Genomic DNA, 16,970 nt, shown 5'->3' with positions numbered 1-16,970 from the left:
CCAGGGAAATGGTGTCCATTTCACTTAAGTCTGAGCTTGAACTGAAGAGCAGCTGGAGTGGCTCATTACACCTGCAGGGGGAATAGATATGTATGGGACCAGGGCCAGGGACTAAGGGTAGGGACACACACAGACCATGTAAATCCATGATAGAACTGGGGTGTGGATTTGGGGGGGTAATAAGGCATTCAAAACAATCATAAATCTCCCAGAATCAGAAAGCCACTCATGGGCCAGGTAAGTTGTTGACTCAGAAATGACTTGAGTTTCCCTTAGATTCCTGTTGGGCTGACCCCAGAACAGGGACATGCCACATCAACTAGCAAAGGACAAACTGGATGTGGTACAAATCCGCAAACAGTGGGTGTGCTGTTCTTGTCCAAGTACCCAGTTAGGAACACACAGAAGGAGAGAGAGAAAAGGCATACAATAAAGAAAGGTGAAACAACAAATCTAAAAAAAGAGACAGAGAGGAAAAAAAGAGAGAAAAACATGAACCATGAAATTATTTTTGCTACTGTTTAGTCACAAAGTCAAGACCCCTATATTGTGACCCCCATGAACCCCACAGTTTTCTCTGTCCATGGTATTCTCCAGGCAAGAATACTGGAGTGGGCTGCCATTTCCTTCTCCAGCGGATCTTCCTGGATCAGAGATGCAACTCATATCTCCTGCACTGTCAGGCAGATTCTTTACCACTGCCCTACCTGGGAAGCCTGATCCATGAAAGGAAGAAAAGAAATTGGCACGGACTCTTCTTGAACAATCACAGGAGCCACACTTAGAGCACAGTGAGTGTCACACACTGACTGTCCCATGGAGGAGCTCCAGGTGGGCAAGAGGATGCTGAGCTCAGCTACCCCAGAAGCACATTAGGGGGTCCCATCTCTTGAAAACACATGGCACAAGCAGGAAGACTCCTCCATACAAAGGCTGGATAGAACCATCCCTACTGAGCTGGGTGGGAAGGGAAGAGAAGCCAGCAGATCAGGACTGAGCCCACAAGAGGGCCCCAGATGAGAAGGGGAGACAGGGACTCAAAAGTCCTCCCTAGAGAGACCTGTGCACACCACACACTGGGTACTGCAGCCCTGGGATGACCCTGGGAGGTCGCAGCCCCGCAGCTACTGTGAACCCAGCTGGACCCACAGGCGGTCCGGGAACCTGACTCCTCTCCTGAGACATGCACCCGCTTATGCTCCTGGAACAGGCTGAGGAGGCGGCTGGACATTGTCCAGAACTTGGCCAGTTTACTGGCAGCTTGTGTGCCCCCCAGCCCACAGACACCCCTTCAGTGCCTCTGGATCCAGTTTACTCCCCGCAGGGCGAGGGCCGCCCATGCGGGCAGAGTGGGCAGTGTAGGGTACAGAGCCGGCTCAGACAGGCAGGATGTCTGGACGGGCCAGTGTGGCCGTTGGCTATCAGATAGTAGCCCGAAGAGCAGTGTTCTGGAAGTATCCTTCTCCATTTCCCTCACAGTAAACTCCTTTAAAAGCCTATGTGACAAGGACCCTCTGCCCCACTGGCTCTCTGACTTGTCTCCAGCTCCTGTCTCCCCACCTCACTAAACTCCACCCACATCAGCCAACTTACTGGCCCTTAAATATTCCATGAACACTCTTCCTTCCTGGAATAAGCATTTTCTGTTCCAGAGAAATGCAGGAATCACTGTCTCTATCTTCAAGGCTGTTTTGTAGAAATGAAAATTTGTGTGGGATCAAGGGTAGTTGGTGTCTCTGCTGAATAGATGTACAGAAATGCAAGACGTTATGCAGAACTATCTCAACAGACACATACCCATTTCTAACAGCTAAATTCTCCTGATACCATTCACAGTCTCATTCTGCACGAGACTAAAGACTCAAGAATTTATTTTACTTATTGACATTTTTTGATGAAACAATGTCTTTCTAAAGAATGTTCAATAAAGTTTTGCTGAATGACCAATGAACGAACTCAAAATATGTAATGATTCCTCAAAATGCTAAGCATGGGCAGACAATTAAGAAATTATATAAATGAGCAAAATGTGCTGCTTTACAGGAAGTAAAATACAACACCAGATTTTTAAAAATCATTCTTTTAGCTTACCAAGATACTTATGCTAAGTTTCAAAAGAAGTATACAATCTGTTGACTGAAGTTTATTTGTCTTTGTAAGTAAACAAATGCACATATTTGTGTAGGAAAATCACAAGGTAAATACACCAAAGGTAAGTATTTTTAAATGGGTAAACACAACTGATCTTTATTTTCTATCTGGTCCCTTCTATTTTCCAAATTTTCTACAATTTGGAGGTATTATTTTAATGATCAGAAACAAGAGTCTTACTTGAAGTCTTTATTGTTTCATGAACTTTTTATTTTTTAAAAAGGAAAGGCAAGCTTTCCAAAGTTCAGACACTTCATTTGAGTACCTCCACCAAGTACAAAAGTTGACACAAGAAAATCTTGAAGAATCTCAGTGAGAGCTGAGAGTCAATATTCTTCAGAGAATGGATACTCAGGGTGACCAACACCACTGAAAGAGAAGGAGGAGGATTCATTCATTAAATCAGTCATGTTGTCATAGAGTATTACTCTATGATGCGGTCAGGATGGGCTAAAACTCTAAATCTACAAACACGTCCCTCCTTCTCCCCCGACAAGCACACAGGTGGTGTCTGCTCCATGTGCACACGGCACCTGCACATCCAGTCCCAACATCCACATGTGACATTCACTCCACAGTGACAGGTAGTTTGACTTGTTATAATTTATATGAGAGCACAAGACCTGGCAGTAACTGTAGCGATCATCTCAGACACAGGTGTAACTTCTGCTCCTAGATGATGAAAAGGTGCCCAGTGAATAAATTAGCTGCCGTTTTTCATACACCCATGGATAAGCAAGTGAACACTCCATAAATGCAGAGTGCCTGCATTAAGGAACTTGTCATCTATTGAAGAGCTACCACAAGCACTTGAATAATCACATAGCTCAAAGAGGGAATATTCCTTTCTTAATTTATAATATATTAAAACACTTGTTACTCAGAAATTAGTATTACTGCTGTTTTCCTTTTTTTCCATCTTTTTACTTTCCTTTCTGAATTTGTCCTTTTTGATTAATTAAAAAGTGCACTCTGAGCAATTCCAAGTGCCAGGAGCTGTGCCATTGACCCAAGCCCACAAAGATGAGTAAGTCTAGGCATTCACAGCCTAATGAAGAACATAGAATTATACTTAAAAACTCCTAAGTACAGAAAAATAACCTTCCACATTTTTTCTTTCATCATGGCTTTTCTCAGAAGCATGATACAGCTTACAAGCAATAGGGAGAGTTTTGAGATCCTTCGTTGGAAACAAAAGCTTCATTTTACCAATAATTTGTATTCTCTTCTCTCTAAACTCCCTTCCAGCTTCTCCCTGTTTGATCAATCATCTGTCTCTTCAGTCTTGACATCCTCCTGCAGTAATTAGGCAGCTGGAATCCCATGTTAGTGACTAAGTCAAAGTATGGGAGGTAGGGACTCCACAGTGGATGGATCACTGATGAACAGATACAACACAGGTGTGAGTCTTTACTCAAGAAAGCAGAAGACCCAGATGATCTTACCTGGGTGTGTCCTGCTAAGGACACAACAGTCACTCACTGGAGGGTCAGTTAAGCTCATGATCTACTGGTAATGCAGCTTTGTGAGATAACAAGGGTGAAGATGTAGGAGTTGTAACAGGGGAAAAAAGGCCAATGGGGAAACCAGTTTGAAAGAAATGGATGATGTGTTGGAGGAAAAAAAATGCCCATTAGGGAGAAAATCCACCAGACACTTAGGGGACAGGGTGGAAGCAGGCCCCCTGTGACTTCGTAGCACAGATGCACATTGGATTTCATGGGACCATCCTTCATAAATATATCAACAATACATTTTGTAATTTTGTTAGGCATAATACGAATGACTTCTTCCCAGGTGGCTCAGTGGTTAAGGATCCACCTGCCAAGCAGCAGACCTGGGTTCAATCCCTAGGGTAGCAAGATCCATTGGAGAATGAAATGACAATCCACTCCAGTATTATTGCCTGGGAAATGCCAAGTGCAGAGGAGCCTGTTGGGCTATAGCACATGGGATGGTAGAGAGTCATACAGGACTTAGAGATTAAACAAAAACAACAAAAAAAGAATGTAATGCATGATGGATTCATTATATATAGTTATTATTAATATAATTATTTTCCCCTGATGTAAAAAGAATTAAAGATGAAACATGTTCACAAGTCCTTGAATGAACACTGGGCTGCAGACACTGTGCCCTCTGTTTCCTGAGTCTCTCAGCCCTGAGAGGAGGTACACCAGACACAGGGATCAAGGGCACAAAGTAGTGAATTCACTATGATGTGAACTCGGGATTTTATTGATGCACTATTCTGGGCTCCAATCACATTTTGGTTGGTCTGAGATGAAGTCCTAGAGGAAACCTCTGGTGTGAGGTCTGCAGGAAGCCCCTGGTTTATTCCTACACTGGAAATCAGGACTGTCTTCCAAGAATTAAGCTTTAAAAAACTTAGTTCCCCTACTGAACTGCCTGATACAGAAAATAACATATGTGTGAAACATCTGAAAGTCACTTATGGTAGAAATTCATAGTATCTTCTATTTCTGTTGAGGCCATCAATTGCTTTCATATCTTCCAGAGTCAGTTAAAAGTCAAACACCTGGAAGAAAGGAAAGAACCATGTTTACTCCCCCAAGAACTGGCCTTCCCCTGGGGACTGGAGGAGTTTCCAGCTGGATGCAGACAAGAAGAGGGGACAGGAAAGCTGTATCTGTCCTCAGCTTCCAGGTGAACAAGCCTAGGAACCTCTGCTGAGTTCCCACCTCTCCTTCCCACACCTTTTCCTTCACTGTCCACCTCACATACGTTACAGTGCATCAGTCAGTCCCTTATCTAAGTGAATCACTTGAAAAAACAAACAAATTAAAATCTTTTACCAAGCATGCTCATTGGACACTCCTGACTCGATACTGAATCTGAGCTAACATTAGACTAATTAACTCCCCCCAACACACCCTAAGGGTGACAGCATTCAGCTGAAGCAGAGTCAGAAGGAGGCTCCTCCATGAAAGCCTATTTAAGAATCTGATATCAAACATACTCATTACCTATCAGTTCAGTTCAGTTGCTCAGTTGTATCCGACTCTTTGCAACCCCATGAATTGCAGGCTTTGCAACCCCATGAATTGCAGCATGCCAGGCCTCCCTGTCCATCACCAACTCCCGGAGTTCACGCAAACTCACGTCCATAGAGTTGGTGATGCCATCCAGCCATCTCATCCTCTGTTGTCCCCATCTCTTCCTGCCCCCAATCCCTCCCAGCATCACAGTCTTTTCCAATGAATCAACTCTTCGCATGAGGTGGCCAAAGTACTGGAGTTTCAGCTTTAGCATCATTCCTTCCAAAGAACACCCAGGACTGATCTCCTTTAAAATGGACTGGTTGGATCTTCTTGCAGTCCAAGGGACTCGCAAGAGTCTTCTCCAACACCACAGTTTAAAAGTATCAGTTCTTTGGCACTCAGCTTTCTTCACAGTCCAACTCTCACATCCATACATAACCACTGGAAAAACCATAGCCTTGACTAGACGGACCTTTGTTGGCAAAGTAATTACCCATAATTGAACCTAAAAAACTTTATGTAAATGCCTTTGTGGAGAAAGTTATGAAGTGTTTAAGACATTAGAGAACACCTAAATAATTAAGAATTCATATCATAATTTTGAAATGGAAAGCTCAATTTTGTCAAGAAATTCATTTTCTCCAAAGTGATGTAGTGTTTCAGTGCAATATGAACCAAAGACTTAAACATGTATTATTTTGTGAAATTCAGTAAAGTGATACTAAGTTTGAAATAAGAAATAGCTAGTCAAGAGCAATCAAGATATCCTTAAAGAAGAAAAATATGCCATCCTGAAAAGCAAGACTTATTTTATACTTTTGTAACAGAGTACAGAAAACTGAATAGTTAAATATAAGGGAGAGGCCAGAATGTATTTATGAACATTTGATATATGAGACAGCTGGCAGTGAAAATCTGTGGAAAATGTGGACACTTAGATTTCATTTAAATAAAAAAAAATAGGTAATCATTTCATATCATATTAGAAAATCAGTTCCAGGTGTATTTCAGAGCCAAATTTGAATGCAAACACAAAAACAATTTTTCAGGGGACTATATAACTGACCCTTGACTTGGCCTGACCCATAACTTGCATTGGGCAGTGAAATTTGCCAGAAGAAATGGTGAGTTAGTTTTGAGGCTAGACATGAAGAGGATTTTTTCCTACTCCCTAGCTTGGGATCATAATTGGGAAATTAAAAGACACTTGCTCCTTGAAAGAAAAGCTATGACACACCTAGACAGCATATTAAAAAGCAGAGACATCACTTTTCTGACGAAGGTCCATCTAGTCAAAGCTATGGTTTTTCCAGTAGTCATGTATGGATGTGAGAGTTGAACTATAAAGAAAGCTGAGTGCTGAAGAATTGATGTTTTTAAACTGTGGTGTTGGAGAACACTCTTGAGTCCCTTGGACTGCAAGATCAAACCAGTCAATCGTAAAGGAAATTATTCCTGAGTATTCATTGGAAGGACTGATGCTGAAGCTGAAACTCCAATACTTTGGCCACCTGATGCAAAGAACTGACTCATTGGAAAAGACCCTGATACTGGGAAAGATTGAAGGCAGGAGGATAAGGCGACAACAGGGGATGAGATGGTTGAATGGCATCACTGACTCGATGGACATGAGTTTGAGTAAACTCCAGGTGTTGGTAATGGACAGGGAAGTCTGGCGTGCTGCAGTCCATGGGGTTGCAAAGAGTCGGACATGATTGAGTAACTCAACTGACTGACTGACTTGGGATCATAGGGCTGTGCTGAGACAGTTGTCACAGTCTAGCTAAATATATATGAAAAAATATACAGCAAAGCGTGCAGGCTCCTCTGACAAGAGTCACATCCAGCTGGTAAAGCCCTGAACTGCAAATGCCCAAGAGAGCCCAGCCTAGAGGACAACCACTTAGCTGAGTGCTGGCTGATTGTCAAAGCACAGAATCGAGAGATGCAGAAGTGATCTCTGCGTTAAATCATAAAACTGGGGAGAGTTTCCTGTACAGCTACGCCAAAGGTACAATAATGGTCTCCTAGACAGAAATTAAAACACAGACAGCTTAGCAATAATAGGCACAGTCTTGAACAGGAACTTTGCAACAGCAGAAACTCAAGGAGATTAAATGTGTGAAGTAAAACCTTATAGTATTCATGAAAATACAAGATAAAACCACAATTAGGAGGTTAAAGATCACTGCCATAATTTTTGTACCCCCAAATTCACATCTTGATGGTGTTAAAAAAGGAGTTTTTAACAGGTTATTAGGACATAATCATAGAGCCCTCATGCATGAGATTTAAACAATATCATATAAGAGACTTGGGACAGCTCTGTTGGCCCCTCCACCATGTTAAGATACAAGGAGAAGCCAGTGACCTGGAGGAGGGCCATCACCCAACCACATGGGCACCCTGACCTCAGAACTCCAGCTTCAGAACTGTGAAAAACAAATTTCATTTTTTTCTAAGTCACTCAGTGTGTAGTATTTTGTTAAAACACACAAAATGGCCTAAAAAAAAAAATCACATAATGCAATTTCATCAATTGAGAAAAAGACATTTGTACAATGTGACATAATAAATTGGAGACATAGCATTGGAGCTAAAATCTCTGTTTTCTGTCCAACTTTAGCGAAAGTGAAAGAGGAGAGTGAAAAAATTGGCTTAAAGCTCAACATTCAGAAAACTAAGATCACGGCATCTGGTCCCATCACTTCATGGGAAATAGATGGGGAAACAGTGGATGACTTTATTTTGGGGGGCTCCAAAATCACTGAAGATGGTGATTACAGCCATGAAATTAAAATACTTTTACTCTTTGGAAGGAAAGTTTTTACCAACTTAGACAGCATATTAAAAAGCAGAGACATTACTTTGTCAACAAAGGTCCATCTAGTCAAGGCCATGGTTTTTCCAGTGGTCATGTATGGGTGTGAGAGTTGGACTGTGAAGAAAACTGAGCACCGAAGAATTGATGCTTTTGAACTGTGGTGTTGGAGAAAACTCTTGAGAGTCCCTTGGACTGCAAGGAGATCCAATCAGTCCATCCAAAAGGAGATCAGTCTTTTGTGTTCATTGGCAGGACTGATGTTGAAGCTGAAACTCCAATACTTTGGCAACCTGATGCGAAGAGCTGACTCATGAAAAGACCCTGATGCTGGGAAAGATTGAGGGCAGGAGGAGAAGGGAACAACAGAGGATGAGATGGTTGGATGGCATCACCGACTCAATGGACATAGGTTTGGATGGACTCCAGGAGTTGGTGAATGACAGGGAGACCTGGCGTGCTGCAGTTCATGGGGCTGCAAAGAGTCAGACATGACTGAGTGGCTGAACTGAACTGAACTGAACCCTCTCTAGTAATGCCAACTCTCCTGTTGCCACATCAGGTGGGGAAAACCACGAGGAATACACACAAGGCTTTCATGCACAGGAAAGAACAGGTAACTCATCTTGACTCAAGGCAAATCTTGAGAGACAGACAAAGGATGACCCTTGTGAAGGATATTCCCTAGGAGCCCTCTGCCCACAGACCCACTTATCATCACCTGCATGTTCTCTTTGACCCACTTCTTGTTGAAACTCTTAGTCAGAACCACAACCCCATGTTGTATCTGGTAGTGAAGGGCAACCAGAGCTGGAGTTTGCTTGTGCTTTTGGGCAATGGCAGAGAGAACTAGGTCCTCCAAGAGAACAGCATGGTTCAGGTTCACCCTTGAAGGAAATTCAGAAATGATGAGGACCTGAGACTCATTCGAGAAGAGACTTCCTAAATAGACCAAGAAGGTCCACTGTAGACAGTGCTTCTCAAAGTGTGGTCCATGGACCAACAGCATTGGCATCACTTGGGATCTTGTAAGAAATACAAATTCCATGGCTGAGCTGAAGACAAGCTGAATCAGAACCTCAACTGTGTAACCTCCCATTCTGTGTTTACAGAGCTCTGCAGGTGATTCGAATGCATTATTGAGTTGAGACCAGGACTGCCAAACTCGTGGATTGTTCTTTAATTCTGAAAGGTTGTTTTTCTTCTATTATCAAGAGCATGAATAGAGAAACAGAAGGAAAAAAAAAAAAAAAACAGGGATCATTTTAAAATTTCACTTTTCTAAGGTACTAATGAAAATTGAGAAGCCTCAAAGTAAGAGACATTTATTTCATTATTATTCTGCTATCAGTTCAGTTCAGTTGCTCAGTCGTGTCCAACTCTTTGCGACCCCATGAATTGCAGCACGCCAGGCCTATAGATGTTTACAAAAATGGTTCATTGAAATTTTTTCTATCATGATTGATCTATGAGTTATATATTATTATCCTAATTTTAGACATAAGATAAGAGGCTTGGAACATCTATTTTTAGAAATGTGTTCCATGGTTAATAAATAAGTAAATCATGACATAATGTTGTGTCTCTGGTCTCAATTAGGGGACTATATATAGATCTTAACACAGACATTTATTACTTGTGAGTTGACAAGCTAATACAATGTGGAAAACAGACTGGGTGATGGAGAAATAAAAGAGAATTCATTCCATCCCTCCCCACTCTCCCCACTGCCTAGCAGAGCTATCTGAGTACCATACAATGTAAACTATTCCATCAAAATTTGAATTTTAGGGAAACTTCCAGTTATCTTCAATAGGATTCAGTACCATTCTTTTACTCGTTGGGATCCCAGAGCACCAAAGGCAACAAGAACCATATCATGTGACTTGCAGAAATCCAACAGTTTGCTCTGATTGAGATAAGGATGGTATTCCACCTGTAGAAAGCCAACAAGAAGAGTGTCAGATCAAGTGCATCCCAAACTATAGGTTAACTGTACCTAATACACCCAAGGTGATGTTAGTCAGACCACTGATGACCAATGTGAAGATGACTGTTAGAGACGACTATGCTGTTTCTGCATGTAACCCCCCCCCCACACACACACACACTCTCTATAAATGGTCTCACCCCCTCCTGGCCGAGCGTGCATGGGAGTTGGCCTTTGGGCAGGTGTCTGCCACCCTCCCCTCCAGTTGCTGGCACCTGAAATAAAGCAAACTTTCTTTTCCAAAAAAAAAAAAAGATTATATGAAAAGGTAATATTAACAGGACAGAGAATGATTAAAAGGTGAAAAATATGTTGAGGGAAAAACTGTAACATTAACTGGAAACTTGAAATATCAACAGCAAGAGTGAAATAGAGAAAAGTGTGTTTATATAGTTAATTTTATGATGGAAATGGATGGGAGAACCAGTCCAAGATTGAGTAGTCAAAATATGGGCTCTAGATCTGAGTAAAAGTTTCAGAGTAAATAATTTATCTCCTGTTAGTTTCTCATGCATTGGAGAAGGAAATGGCAACCCACTCCAGTGTTCTTGCCTTGAGAATCCCAGGGAAAGGGGAGTCTGGTGGGCTGCCGTCTATTGGGTTGCACAGAGTCGGACACGACTGAAGCGACTTAGCAGCAGCAACAGCAGTTTTACCGTGAGCCTTTAACTTCACCCTCTAACCTGGACAGTTTTCATCATCTCCAGCACTTTTTATTTTTCTGTGCCCCCTGTTGAAGGCCCATAGAGGATGAGACCTCCAAGAATAAGGATTTAGTCATCAAAATTCCACACTAATTCTTAAGCCAGTCTTACATGATTTGTATTTTTTATTTACTTCCCATTCCATCTTTTCATGGTTTTCCTTCCCATACACAGTTTGCTACAAGGCACTTTCCAGTCCAATTTTTGGTCATGTTTTCATCTCAGAAAAATGTCTTCTCCTTATTCTAAGTTCTGGGTTCTACGCTCAATTTACTTGGAAGCTTTCCCCACCTTTTCCACCTGAATTTATCAGACAGGCATAACATTCTGGGTTCTATGCACACCATCCAGACAGAGGCTCTGCACTTTTGAATCTTCTGTCCACAAAGGTCAGATGAACAGGAGGGGAGGAAAGATAGACATCAGGCTCCAGGGCAAGAAGGAGGTTGTGAAGAGCAGGATGGAGAGGAGCCAAGCTGCTCACCTGGTTGCAGACGGGCTTGTACTTGAGCCCTGGCTTGTTCAGGATCTTCTCTAGCTGCTTGTGGTTGAAGTTGGACACCCCAATGTACTTAGTCAGCCCTGCATCCTTACACTTCTCCAGGGCCTGGGAGGGAGGGGTGATGAAAAATTACATGGAATGATAGAGCAAAAATAAATGCTGAAAAACATCAGTAATCACCGTTATCCATCAAGAATTAATTAGCATTGATTATCAAGAAGAAAAAGGGAAATATCGTGACACAAGAATTACTGTCTCTTCCTGAGAAAAATTCTAGAGAAGACATATCACATGGAAGGAAAGAGATGCCTGTCTTACTGCCCCATATTCTCCTCCTTCATTCCTCTCTGAGGAGCATTTCAGCAACGGTTTCCTCCCCACAACCTCAGCATCATAACCCTTAGATTCATGAACTGCTGAGTTTGATGGTCCACAGACCATTCTCACAGGTGGAAGAGATGAAGGAGGTTCCCCCTCTCCTGGCTCCTCCCCTGGTTCTCTCTTCCCTGGACTCACCTCCCACGTAAGACAGAGATCCACTGAGTCAAATATCAGTTTTCCATTTTCATCTTTTGGAAATAATTCCTTCCCTGGTTGGAAAAGAAGCTGGCATTTTAGAGATGTCACAAAATAATTTCCCAACATTTATCCAGGCTGATAGGCATCAGGAATTAAACATCCATGAGACAGGTTTACAACTTTCTAGATACTAATATCTGCAAAGTGATTTGTGTATGGAGTTGTAAGCAGTGTCTCTAGGAGGAACACTTATTTTAATCTCTAATACTTAATATATGTTGTAAAAAATACAATTTTTCTAGGTCCTAAAAGTGACTCAGTGATTTCTGTGAATTTTGTCTTTTCCTTGTACCTGTCTATTTTGAAATGCCTCTCTTGAGCTAGAATTGGTAGTAAGCTCAGTTCAGATCAATTCAATCACTCAGTCGCGTCTGACTCTGTGACTCCATGAACTGCAGCATGTCAGGCTTCCCTGTCCATCACCAACTCCCGCAGTTTACCCAAACTCAGGTGGCTCAAAGGTTAAAGCCTCTGCCTCCAATGCAGGAGACCCGGGTTCGATCCCTGAGTCGGGAAGATCCCCTGGAGAAGGAAATGGTAACCCACTCCAGTATTCTTGCCTGGAGAATCCCATGGATGGAGAAGCCTGGTAAGCTACAATCCACGGGGTCACAAAGAGTCGGACACGACTGAGCAATTTCACCTCACCTCATGTCCATTTAGTCGGTGATGCCATCCAACCATCTCATCCTCTGTCATCCTCTTCTCTTCCTGCCCTCAATCTTTCCCAGCAGCAGGGTCTTTTCAAATGAGTCAACTCTTCACATTAGGTGGCCAAAGTACTGGAGTTTCAGCTTCAACATCAGTCCTTCCAATGACACCCAGGACTGATCTCCTTTAGGATGGATTAATTCGATCTCCTTGCAGTCCAAGGGACTCTCAAGAGTCTTCTCCAACACCACAGTTCAAAAGCAACAATTCTGCACTCAGCTTTCTTTATAATCCAACTCTCACATCCCTACATGACTACTGGAAAAAACCATAACATTGACTAGATGGACCTTACATGGGTTTTATTTCCAGCATAAATATTGCAATCACTTCCTTTTCCCTCTGAGGATCTGATGCCCTAGGGCAGGCATATGAACCAGCAAAGCTCAAGTTAGGTATGTATGGAATGTGGAAGATCCAGACAAACTCTCAAATTCGTGACCACGAGCTTTGAACTGCCCCAAGGCCATATTTGCCACCAATGGAAATGTTCAGTAAACATAAACCATACCATGAGTAGAGCCATGATAAATCATAGAAATTAGGAGACATTTCTGAAGAGTACTGCAACTCCTAAAATCTGTCTGTGATGGGACTTGCCATCTACATAGTCCACCAAGCGATTTTGCATCAGATGACTTGAGCTGATTTCTATAACTTGAAATCAAGAATTCTAAGTAAACTGTTCTTATTGGCTAAGTGCAATCTACAGATGTCATCCTGAAGACAGGCAAGAGTGTAGGCAAGCTTTTCCAAGTCCCTATAAAGGTATGAGATTTAGACGCACCCAGAGGGAGCACCACCAAATATGCTCAACTTGAAAGGGTGAAAGACAAGGTAAACATGTTCAATGTAAGGCAGTGTCATGCTCACCACAACTACACCAAACTCTTGGTTCATGAAATCTCCAGAGACTCAGGAGTCATAACCAGGACTATGTGCAGAACTGGCTTATTTCTCAAGCTTTTCAGGTAGAAAAACAAGTTATTTAATACTTTCCCTAAGAGTCATGTAAGGGATTCAAAGAAACTCAGTAAAAAGAGGATCACAAATGATTATTTGAGGGACTCTACTCTAGAGTAATCATCCATTAATTCAACCATCCATGCAAGTTGATGCACATTCTAACACAAGATATAAAATTGATGTGATCACACAAAGTTCTAACCTTCAGAGCCACTGGAATATGAATAACATGAAGATCAACATAGTCCAGTTGAAGATTTTTCAGTGATTTTTCCAAGGCTGGTTGGACCAACTCTGGTCAAAGGGAAGTTAACCAAAGCTGCAGAGGTTAAAGAGTGAAAGTTGTATTAATAACACATTATGTAACTTTTTCCTTACCACTTGCCTTGTGAGATATCACTTCCTTGACCAAGGATAGATCCTAGCACATGGTATTAAAGTATCAAGTCTTAACCACTGAACCACCAGGGAACTCTAATACTTCAGGAATGTATGTAAGAATAGTTCACCAAACAATTATTCACTGAACAATGATCCTATTATATAACTGTCACCTGGGCAAAATCACTTGCACACATCTGTACACACTCAACACACAGCACCTTTGAGGTGTAGAATATGTCTTCTCTCTTCACAGTGCCATCTGCAATCTTGCTTCGAATGGCCTGGCCAACTTGCTCTTCATTTTGGTACACATGAGCACAGTCAATATGGCGGAACCCAACCTCAATAGCGAATTTGGTGATTTCCAGAGCTTCCCTCTTAGCCCCCTACATAAATAACAAGGTAGAAGTTGAATAGCTACATGATCAAGAGATTGCTAAGGCACAAGATTGATCTTCCCAAGAATCAACATTTCTTTGTGCTTTTAGTTCATTTTGCAACTGTTGTGATGAACTCATGACAGTTTCTCTGAATGTTCTGGCCAGAGATTAAATGGGCAGTAAGGAACCCTTCAATCCCAGATGGCCAGTGGCTGATCACAGGCCTCAGAGGACCCCAAGACAACCTCCAGGTTCAATGACTTGCTGGAAGACCCAAAGGACTCAGCATAAAGTTGTAGTCATGGATAAGATTTATACTGTGAGATGTTTGAGGCAAAATCAACAAAGGTGTAAAATGCCTGGTAAAAGCATCAAGAAACATGTGAAAGCTACTAAGACTTCAGTCTTCAGTGAAGCCACAGAGAATACACCAATTAAAAAGCATATATATTGAATAAAGTGATGTTTTCATATAAGTACACATTGCTAATGATTACCACAATCAACCTAGGCAACAGATCCATCACCTCACATACTTGAATTTATGGCATGTTTGTAAGAAAATTTAAGGTCTAGTCTCTACAAAATCTCAAGATATAGCCCATAATCTTTAACTATAGTCACTGTGCTATACAACAGGTGTTCAGATTTATTCGCCTTAGGACTGAAAGTCTGTACCCTTGACCAACGTCTTTTCATTTTTCCTAGACTTGTCCCCAGCTTCTGGTCACCATACCTTATTCTTTCTTCTATGAGTTCCACTGTTTTAGATTCCACCTATAAGTAAATTATATAGTAATTGTCTTTCTGTTTATGGCTTATTACACTTAGCTTAAAGTTAGTTCATCTATGTGGTTCAAAATGACAGGATTAATTTCATTTATAATATTGAATAATATTCCACTTCTTTTTATGTGAATCAGACTCATTCCTATTTCAAGGAGGTAGATAGTTGGTATAGCTTCTCTCTGTTAGGGTTGGTCCTGGATTTTCTTAAATGCTCCAGTATTTGTGTGTATACCAAGGAATGAACCCAATGAGCTTCAGTAACAGCCTGGACTCTTCCCTCCCCTCACCCCAATTTGTACTACAAAGTCCTGTCTTATGTTTCCAAAATGTATCTAATTATTTCCATCGGTTTTATAGATGAAAATTTTGAGGCTTAAAGTTTAAGGACCAGTCCATTGTCTCAACTACATACTATAAACACAAGATAGATAGCAAATTTTCTGGCTTACAGTATAGAGACTTGTCCACTAGCTCCTCTTCTATAACCCAGCACTGAAAACAATACTTAAATGAAAACACATTACAAAACACAAAGATACATTACAAAACCTAGCCTGTAAGATTGCATCTCATCACGTCAAATGATACTATAGTTCCCATCAGAAGTTTCCAAGCAGAAACAGAAGCACAGGGCAAAATACAGCCGGAGTGTTTCTGCCCTGGCACCTACCAGGCACCCCACAGTAGAAAAACGATTTTCTGCCATTATTTTTCAGTCACCTCATCTTCAGGACCTTCCACCTAAAAGCTTCTCTGGGTCATTTTTTTTTGGAAGGAGGAAAGAGTTCTTGAAATAATAAAATCTACAGAGAAACCCCACCACTGCAATCACACTTAAAGCAAAGCAGCTGACAGTAAGTGTTCTCCACAGCCAAGTCTCACCTCTTCTGCCAAGCTGGGAAAGAGATGGAAACTGGAGGGGAACCCAGAGCAACCTGCAGGTGAGCACAGCTTCACACCATGATGCAGAGTGGAGATTGGATGCTCTTTCTCCTTTCACAGGGCATGGTTCTAACCTGGTTAGTGGAACCACGTCACCCTCCCAGAGTCACACAGAAGCTCAGTGCTTGACAACCCAAGTCCCTTTTGCTCATATCACACCCACTACTATTTATATCTCAACCCCAAACCACTACTGTTACCTCTGGAGGTGCATAGGTTCCAAATCCCAGGACAGGAATGAAGTGGCCATCATTAAGCTTCACCTTCTGGCTTTTGGGGTCCATTGCCTGTTGTTCCCCTGAGTAAGCAGATTGATTTTTTCTTCTGCCTTCAGAGGTTAGAAATAACAGGAAGGTAACACCCCAGCTGCACTGTCCAGTGTTAGCAGATGCATTGCAGGAGAAGTGTGATTAACCTAATGCCCATGGAGTCAGAGAGTTAACTTGTTTGATTTTTTTTTATCAGTATAACCTAAAGTTTTATATAAAGTGAGATTGGCTGAGCAATTAATGACCATTAGTTAAACTAGAAATTTCCACACTCCAACCTTTTATATTTTCTATTATAGGCCCAATCTCAATCAAACATAAACTGAGACAATTGTCTAACAGTACAAACAGCACACATACACACATCACAAAATGTAAAGTGATAACAGCATTTTTGAAAATGTTATCCCTTAATAAAGAATCAAAACTTCAAGTGAAAGTAAATTTTCCTTTTTACATTTCCCACCAGCAAAATTATTTTGCTTTACAGACCTGACTGTGGTGAAATCCTGAACAGGATACCTAAACCAGACATTTTGGAAAAGTATTTATTGGAGGTTAATTATTAATAGCTTTAGGATACCATGTGCAGTGTGCAAAGAGAACGTTGTAATTAGTTATATAACTTCTACAGTACGCTTGCTTTCCAGGTGGCCCTAGTGGTAAAGAACCTGCCTGCCAATGCAGGAGATGTACAGTTTCGATCACTGGGTTCAATCCCTGGGTTGGGAAGATCCCCTGAAGGAGGGCATGGCAACCCACTCCAGTATTCTTGCCTGG

General features: G+C 41.7%; 1 pseudogene; it reads right to left on the bottom strand.

Annotated features, from left to right (window-relative positions):
- Window positions 1-2,477: 2,477 nt before the first annotated feature.
- LOC128058205 (prostaglandin F synthase 1-like) lies at window positions 2,478-16,205 on the bottom strand (annotated as a pseudogene).
- Between the last annotated feature and the right edge of the window lie 765 nt (window positions 16,206-16,970).

This window comes from Budorcas taxicolor, chromosome 13, assembly GCF_023091745.1.
Source record: "Budorcas taxicolor isolate Tak-1 chromosome 13, Takin1.1, whole genome shotgun sequence".
Classification (NCBI taxonomy): domain Eukaryota; kingdom Metazoa; phylum Chordata; class Mammalia; order Artiodactyla; family Bovidae; genus Budorcas; species Budorcas taxicolor.
Note: the sequence above shows the minus strand (reverse complement) of the source record. Positions and strands in the feature narration are given on the sequence as shown.